Consider the following 10055-nt stretch of genomic DNA (forward strand, 5'->3'; position numbering starts at 1 on the left):
TTTCTCTGCCTTTTTTTTCTCTTTTGCACCGCCCTCACGACCCGCACTGAGCCCCCTTTTCTGCCCCGCCTCTCCCGGTTCCGCGCCGCTACAATGCAGAGAAACAAACACAGTCATTCCACAGCGAGTGAGTGGCAGCTTGTGTGTGACAGAGAGAGAGAGAGATAATGATATTCTTAGAAATGTAATATACTAAAATTGTATAGAGACATTAATGGTGAGTTTTTAAGTTACTCTGTAATATTCCTTTAACAGTAGCCTATAATAATGATTATATGGCACTTTTTTCCTTTCTATGATATATGGTTGATTTAAAGAATAAGGCTGGCAATTTTCTGTATTTGTCTTAATGTCAACAAATCTCATGGGCAGAGCCAAAACAACAATGAATTGATCTACTTACAAGTATTGTGTGTGTGTGTGTGTGTGTGTGTGTGTGTGTGTGTGTGTGTGTGTGTGTGTGTGTGTGTGTGTGTGTGTGCATTCAAAGCCAGATATATCTCATTCATCTGTGCTGTAAACCTCTGTTGTTGTCCAAAAACTATTAAATTCCCATCAATGAACCACACTGCTGCACTGAGGGACATGTTCCTTCACCAAGAACATTACGGTCACAGTATTTTTTTTATTTGAAACGGCTCCAAAGACTAATTACAGTGATCACATTTTCAGTCTCCGGAGAGTAGTTCTGTGTAAACACGTGAGCACATGCAGAAGGCGGTTCCGTTTACAGCTTTGCTAGCTTGTTGTGCTACATATCACAACCTGTTGACTTTATTGTACATTGTAAATAACTAGTATAAACTCGAGAGGTTGCGATATGTAGCACAACAAGCTAGTAAAGCTCTAGTGATGTCTGCGTTACACAGAACTACTCTCCGAAGACTGAAAACGTGATCACTGTTATTAGTCTTTGGAGCCGTTTCAAATAAAAAATACTGTGACCGTAATCTTCTTGGTGAAGGAACATGTCCCCCAGTGCAACAGTGTGGCTCACTGACGTGTCTTTAATAGTTTTTGGACAAGAACGGAGGTCTACGGCACAGAGGAATAAGATCCTATCAAGCTTTGGATACACACACATTTCTTGTAAGTAGATCAATTCATTGTTTCATCAATTCATTCATCAATTCATTCATAGTTCTGCACATGAGATTTGTTGACAATAAGAAAAAAATATATAAAATCACCATCCTTAGCTTTAAAAACCTGAAAAGTGATTTTAGAATTATTATAAATATTTTACATAATATCCAGTAGGAGTGGATACATGAAAATCTGTTGTCAGGATTATCATGACCAACTGTTTCCCTCTTGCCATATAAAAATCCACGTCTTATTCTGTGACGTCATGTGACCGATGCAACTTTTTGATTTTGCTCACATTAATTATATACATACAGTGTATATGAGTATCCTTGCAGATGCATGAAGCAGCTCTTGGGTTTTACTGTTGTGTAGCACGTTGCCACAGAAACCAGACAAATTACTTTCTTTTTTACAAGCTCTGGTTCCCATGGTGATGGTGATGCCACCCATCCCCCAAAACACACATAAACACACACACGTACACAGTGGTGCACCCACACTACACACACTCCCTCTCTCTCTCTCTCTCTCTCTCTCTCTCTCTCTCTCTCTTTCACACACACACACACACACAAAACACACACCTGCTGTCTCCCAATCTGCTTATGGTGTGGAGGTGTCTGATGCAGTGGCATTAAAAGCAAAAGAGACACACACACTGAACAGGGAGTGGAAGAGATGTGGAGATAATATTGAGTGCAGACAGATGAACATCACACTCTTCCTTTCTGTCTGTCTTTTTATCCAGATCCATGAAATCAAATAGCCAAAAAGCCTTTGTTCTGTTTGCATGAGACCACTAATGGCTCTCCTCTCCCCTGATATCATAAATCAAGGCTGTTTGGATCAAAAACAGGAACAAAATTACTTTTTTTTTTCTCCCTTCAAATGACAATATGTTTGGATTTATGGAAAAGAAAAACTTTTGTATTTTCAGACACGCTATGGCTCTAGGGGACGGCAAAATCAGTCTGCTGCTGACCCGTCCATCAGTCCAACACTTTGGTCCGGACTGATATATCTCAAAAACTTTGGTGAATCACTAATTTTTTTTATGTAGCACCATCGATGGGTCAAAGTTAACATTTTGTAATATTGTCAAATATCTCAACATTGTTAGATTGCCACAAACATTCACTGTTTCCGCAGCATAAATCCTAATGACTTCAGTGATCACCTGACTTTTCCTCCAGTGCCACCATGAAGTTGACGTTTGTGGTTTTAAGTGAAATGTCTTAAATTTTTCTTCTAGCACCGTCATCTGGTCAAATTATTTATTTGTCCAAACAAATTATCAATTTGTGCATTTGATAATTTTGTATTTTGTGTTTAGCATGCTAAAAAGCTAAACTACGAATGTGATCATGGTAATTAGCATCAGCGTGTTAGCATTATGATTGAGCATTTTAGCATACTGGTGTTAGCATTTAGTTCTAAGCACTAAGTATAGCCTCACAGAGCTGCTAGCTTGGCTGTAGACTCTTGGTCATTATGATTTTAATAAGTTAGGCTTTTGTATTTTCAAACATCTATTATTTATTTTTCACCCATCCATATATTATCAGCTAAATAACTAAAATCATTTTATTGCAGTGATATTGGAATTATCATGCAGCAATAAGCGTAATTGTTATAAATATGACAAAATCTGATTTTGTTTCAGTCAGTGCACACATACATCTTTATTATCCATTGGTAATTAGCTAGTATATTACATTAATTTAATAAAGATAATCTAATTATCCTGTTAAACAGCAAGACATCCTCATGTCTCTGTTTCCCTCCAAGGTCTGCAGAGAAGGTTTGGTTTTCTGGTACATGTCAGTTCAATAGATACAGTAAGCGTTAACTAAAAATAAACAGGCAAAATATAAAGAGTATTATTCATAGCTGAAACTGTTGTATATTTGACAGAGCAATCAGGAAGACTGAAGAATGTAAGACAAGAAATTCAATGAATCAACAAATCCATTCAATTCAAGGACCTCAAAACATGGAAAGGAAGCAAGTAAAGCTAATACTTGCTTGCTCTCTAATACAGTAAATACGGCTCTAATAATAACCGTTTGAAAGGTCTGGAGTAACAACCCCAACCCACGAGGTGTGAACATACACAAGCAGCTGTAGGTGAATCAATGTGGTGAGATAAACGACATGCAGATGATCAACATTTCCTAGAAAAAAAAAAAAACATAAAAACTGAAAAAAACAACAACATCCGCATGCATGTGCTTATGGTCGTGTGTATGCATGTTCTAATTCATTATTCAATTATACCTCAATTAGCCTTTAATCCCCATTACCAGTCCAGTGAGGGAAGAGCGTTGAAGAAATGAATGAGTAAGTGTCTCCCCGGGGAGGAAGGAAGAGCAGAATACAAAATGAAAGACTGCAAAGATATAGGGGGCTTGGGGCAGTTTCTGATAACAAAAGTACTAATTAGTGTCGCTAAATGATTTATAGAAATAAGAATAGTGTGTGTGTGTGTGTGTGTGTGTGTGCATGTATGTGTATGTGGAAGACAGAAGAAGGTGCAGAAAATGAATGAGAAATGGAGTCCTTTGAAAGCTTGCCCATTTTTGCCGAGCTATTTTCTGCACCTACACAGTCGAAAGAGGGCGAGACGAGGGAAAATACTCCAGGGGTTAAAAACTGCGGCCAACAAATAGACACACACACTTTAACATTCACACACACACACACACATATAAGAATGGACAGACGAGAGGAATAGTATAGGCGATGTGCAGTAGAGCACTTTTTATGACTTAACAGGCTGTCAGTCTGTGAATCCATATTTCCATTCACATTTCATTCGCTTTCCTGTTTGTCCATCTGCGTGACATCTTCCCTCCATTATTAAAGACAGCTATATGGACGCAGTGATGGTCGAGGGCAGATATTTGTGAATAAGGCTCCTCCGAACCTGCCCACCCTCCTTTTCCACTCCGCCCCTCCCATCCCCCAATCCATCTGTTTTGGTGGAGGCCATCCATTAATAAAGAGTCTGTCCTTTCATTTCTATTTCCCTTCCTTCTGTATTATTTATTTACCCATCTATCCCCAGTTATGGTGAGCAGCCATGGTTGCCCGATTGGGATGCAGCACATGAAAACTGAGAAAAATCCTAAGGAACCTCGTCCAGGATGAGAAATTAAAACTTAATTTCATGCGAACTTCTTCGGGTTCTACTCCAGATGTTGGGGGAAAAAAATAATCCACAGATGTTTATAATTGAATATGTCTGATTTAAACCTTTTAAATTGCCTCAGTAACATTCAGAAGAGATGCTGATTGGCAGCTCCAGTAATTTAAATGACGTAAATTTGCTGAGGGCAGGTGTTACACGGACTGAGACGGTTCAAATGCAGCAAACCTGCCTGATTAGAGGAAGTTTTACACTCCAGCCCCGAAGAGTCATAATGTGCTGGTTGGAGTTAGTCAGAAAAAAGATGGTAAAAGGGTTTTTTTGTTGTTTTTTTTAAAGATGCCAATAACAGTAATTAACTACTCACATTAAAACTGTCTCCTCCTTAAATATCTCTACAAAAGTTTGAGTAAATGCTACAATAGAGCTCATTTAAGAAGCCAATCATTTCTCAGACAGAAGCATTTAACCCAAATATTGTCTCTCAAAAAAGGTCTAAATATAATTGATTTATGTGCTTTTTTTACATGCTACAATATCAATGGTTCCTTTTTTCCAGTCTTAGTTTAGTAGGTGTATACGACTTTTATAAACAGGCTTCTTTCCATTATGGTTCTTGATGTTTAAGGATAAAGTTCAAGTAGAAAATGCAATTTTAAATTATAAATAATATAAATGAATGCATTAGCAGTCTAATTGTAGGATGGAGTACAGGTTTTCCACTTTTTGTCTTGTTTTTTGTGTTGGTTGAGATTATAGCCAAACATCCATTAATTGATTGCTTTTTTTGGCCACTTGTGGGCAGAACTGCAGAACAAACTGTAACACAACATTGACATATTATCACCTTATAAAGTAGATGTGGTAAACATGTTAGCAAAGAGTTGCTATCACGTTGTCAACTCGTTGTTAGCTAAGAGTTGAGATGAACGTAAGTCCAATATTAACGCTTCTTTTAGCTCTGTTTTGGTCTCCACCAACTGTTGAAGGAAATATCTGGTTCTTTAGCTGCTAAATGTTAAATAGTTCTGTGTGAAGTTGGTTTTTAGAGCATGTTTGTTGAAACCAGCTGCCTGCTGCAGCTGAAAACAACGTTGATTACAGTGTTGAAATTTAACCAAAACAATAATGTAGTGGGTCGTAAGATCAAAACGAGCTGAATAATGCGTAAAATGTGCAGATTTGCATAAGAATTCTCTCTGAGCGACTCCTTCCACATAGTAATTTCCACCCTTGTCAATATAAAATATTTTTTAGAGCAGTTTTAAGAAAGCAACAGAAACATCTTTGGTTACTGCTTAAGAAAATATTTAATTATGATAGTGTCTGAACTGGTTTTTTTTTCAGGATGTACTAAAGACTCACTAAACTTGAAAAGTTTACTTAGTGTTTAGTTCAGTGTTACAGTAGAAGACATACCAAAAAGGGTTTAGTATGACTTGGAATTTGGACCAGAATGGTTGGACTTAAAGGAGGTTCACAGTTTTCCAAATCTACCTTAAACAACAGTCAGGTGCCCATTTAAACGGTGAAAGAGGTTTTCCTCTCTGTAATCATTCCACCTTTACATACTGACTATTAAAAGATCCCCTTCAAATATGCTTTCAATGTAAGTAATGGGAGCCAAAATCCACCATGTGTCCACACAGTCATTTTGTGCAAAAATGCTGATGATATGAAGCTTATATGAGTCTTCAGCAGTCTGAGTTAGTCATATCAAGTGGATATCTGCCACATTTACAGTCTTTTTAGCATCAAATTCCCTCTTTGTGTTTCCTCAGACAGTGTTTCCCTGTTGAACTGCGGTGGAAGTATAGTAACAAAAAGAGCGACTTTGCCACTAAAAAGACTGTAACGTTGAAAGATATCTACTTGATTTGACTCATTAGATGGCTTCATATCAGCTTCAGATAAACTTTCAATACATTTTTGCACAGAAGGAGGACTGTGGATTTTGTCCCTATCACTTACATTGTAAGTGCATTATGAAGGGATCTTCTAATGGCCAGTATGAACAGGTGGAACGATTATGGCAAGAAAAAGCTATTTCAATCTTCATTTGGGCTCCAGACTATTGTTTTAAGACCTACTTGAAAAATTACAAACCCGTCCTTTAAAGGAGACTGAACATCTACCAAAACAATTATACCTATTTGTGCCTATTCTATGCACGTTTTTGCAAGTTGCTTTTCAGAATGTCAAGGCATCAGACTCTCCTTACTCATATTTAGTCTGAGTGTCCACAGCTCCACCCTTCCCACCCTTTGTATCGCCATCTACTTCTATCTATTCATTTATCCATCTTTATTTCCTTCTGCTATTTATGCCCATCTATCTTCTGCATCTTCACGGTGGTCAGCAGCGTTCATAATTTCTAAATGTCATTTGGACATTAGCTCATGAGGCCAGGAAGGATGCTGTAAGTGGGGGGGGGGTGGGGGGGGTGGGGCGGTGACGTAAGAGGTGGGTCATTGGGAGGGGCAGGGGAGGAGGAATACAGTAAAGTCATCTTCATGGCCTCTTAGAGACTCAAAGATTTGATTAGTTACACGCCAGAGACAGAGAAGACAAATGCAGACAGATGCAGATAAAAAGCGTATCACACACACTGTCTTTCACATACACAATCGCAGGAGAAGGAGTCAGAGAAAAAGATAAAACCCAAAGCTTGATAAAAAAAAACTGGGAGAGGCCAAATGACTTCAGCAGTGCCTGAGGAAAACCAGATTTGCTAAAAGGTCAGAGTGTGATATCTGAGAAGAGCCATTTTCACCTCTCAGAAAGCTAAATTTAATCTTTGTGATTACCGGGCCCATCTGTAATCTGTACACCACCACAGAAAAGGCCCCCCAGGCATGTTTTTCCTGCCCTCTATTGGACAGAAACAGAACTACATGACTTTCTAAACCCCAAGCGAGACTGTAAGTGTTTGTGTATGCTGGGGATTTTCTTTGACAGCAATTCGTAAAGCCACAATGATTCAGTATGTTTCCGCTGAGGATCCTTCACCTTTGCTGTCACCTCCACTTAGGGAAAATTTGCAGGACACCACAGACAAGTCTGGGCATCAGACTGCGTTTTAGCCTTTGACAACAGAAATAAATACAGTGTTGTGAGCTGATGTTGCTGCATCCAAATACACTGTCTGGCCTTTTGGCGCTTGGTTTGGTGGATCTGTGGGGGTTACATAATGTGAGGGGTGGGCAAGTCAAGGCAATTATATATTATAGTAGTGATATATGCTGTACTGTACACAATATTGTGATATAGTACATTTTCATAGATTTGAATGTCTGTTTTTGGCTACTCCAGTGAAATAAATACTCAGGTTAATACACCACATTAATGCTGCAAGCCTATAAATTCAATATAACCATAAAATAGTCCTGCTCACTGATTTGCAGCATTGTTCATAATGGTCAAATACAAGCACAGATACTTAAGGATGGTTATGGTGTATCAAAGTATCTACAACTCTCTCATCATTTTATACAGTATGAGAACAATTGGCTACAATCAGGTTATATTATTTTTTTACATCCCATCCATGAGTGCAGGGTGAGTCGACAAAACGCTGACGCTTTATGTTAGAATTCATGTTGACGTTGATATGGAGATAAAGATTAGATTTATAAATATTTATAATTAAATCTGAGCAGTCAGCAGACCTTCATCAGGGCAAACGTTTGACAAACGGGAGTCCCAGAGCTCATAATGACATCAAACAGAGAACACCTGTGCTTTGTCATGCAGTTCACAACCACAGTTCCCAAGATCCTAAAGTCCAAAATACATAAGAAACTCTGCAAATTCAATATCGCAGAAGCTGAAGATAAATCAACACCAGAGGCCGAGCAGGACATCGTAGTCTGAAGTGATAAAATGATGTGGAAATATTGCACAAACATCAGGAAAGCAGTCGTAAAGTGTGGGTTCTTAAACTCTCAAATACCTCAGTAAACTCAACCTGTAGTATGAGGTTCATATTAAAATCCAGCCTAATGCGTGTATCTTTTTAATTTCTCTTGCTAATAAAAAAGCAGAGAGAAGAAGCTGTATGAGAACTTAAAGCTGCACTAGTCCATATTTTTATATTATCAATGGATTAAATATTGTTATTTGAAAATATTCGCTCATGGCAACAAACCAACACCAAACCAACACGGTCACCTTTTTGGCATCTTTGAGCTCATTGTTATGGTTTATAGCCCGAAATTTACTGTTTTGATTCACTCTCACAGCTCTCATCAACAATTTCCATTCGTAGCTGTTTTTAGCAGTTAAACCCACCATGTGCTTCCTGCTCAGCACCAAACTGCCAACTGCAGACGTAGTTTGCAGGTAAGGAACCAGATACTTTTGTCAGGAGTTAAACAGAGCTGAAAGGAGAGTGAATTTGTCAGGTTTCCACAAAGACTAATCTTGCTCCTGTTGCTCCTCCTTGCGCCTATTTACTCCTGAAGCATGCAGGAGTAAATAGGCAACTGTTTGCTGACAAGTTCACTGTAACAATTTTATAAAGTGATAATTTGTCAATGTTATGTTTACAGTTTGTTCTAAAACCCCCAAGCAGCCGGAAAAAAAATCAGTTAATACAGCTTTAAAGTGATAAGTGGTATATGGTATAAATATGATTATTCAGATCTTTTAAGTAATCATAAATGAAAAATATTTTAAAAAATACATTTTGACATACAATTTTTTGACTTCATGGACTCTTTAAAGCAGGGTAAGATACAAATCTAAGTTCAAAGAAGAACACCTAAATTATCCCAGTTCCCCGGCGCCACAAATCGCTTCCGACTCTTTGTTAAGCGATTTTCGGGGTCAATATTTGCCCCTCTGTGTGACTTGATTTATCAGTTGTGTGCAGATTGGTGTGGCCATGTTAAACAGAGACTAGATCCGGGAGACAAATCAGGGGTTTAATCGCCTTAGTTGTCATTTTTACACAGGCCACTAAAGCAAAATTATCACAATTCAATGATGTAATGGCACAAAGTCAGGCGGTAGCTCATTATTAACTGCTGTAACAACGCGGAGCATCGAGATAGCTGCAGGAACTGATTCTCATACGGCTGCCTGCAGGGTCTCCAAACATCAGATGTATACATACTGGAAGTAAAGCTTGAATCTACTCAAATTCATGTCAAATGTGTTATTTAAATATCCTTAAATGATGTAAAAAAAAAATTATTTTTATTGTACTTGAAAGTGTGCTATTTCTGACATATTGATTTTCTACTTGGAACACAGTAAACCAAGTCTACAAAAAATACTTAATTACACTTAATTACAACTCAAAATTGCATTGTCAAGTGCACTCACAGTAAGTGCAATTAAGCATATGTTATGATGTACTGATTATATAGTTAATACATTATGCACAATGTTGGCACATCACACTTAAAGTACATTAATCATGAGTGCATATGGAAATATAATTATACTATAATTAAGTACAATTAAGTGTAATGTTTTACAACAAACAAGAAGCAGGAAGTAAACAACAATTGTTTCATCTTTGTCTTATCAGTGGTCGAACCTGCTATTGATAATGAATGTCTGAGTGAAAGAATGGTTGCCAGGGGGCCTGCTGTATGATGCTGCTTACACATCTTGTAAAAGATCTTAACTCATTATCATCCATCTCTCTCTCTCTCACACACACACACACACACACACACATACACTATGATAGACTCAGGCACTGGACTGTTTGTCTAATTGGTGTGTATTGATGAGACTGCCACTGGTGTTGCCACAGATACAAGTCATTAATGTTACCCCCCGCCTGGTAATGTAAGACAAGCTAAAA

This window comes from Thunnus albacares, chromosome 21 (assembly GCF_914725855.1).
Source record: "Thunnus albacares chromosome 21, fThuAlb1.1, whole genome shotgun sequence".
In the NCBI taxonomy this organism is placed as follows: domain Eukaryota; kingdom Metazoa; phylum Chordata; class Actinopteri; order Scombriformes; family Scombridae; genus Thunnus; species Thunnus albacares.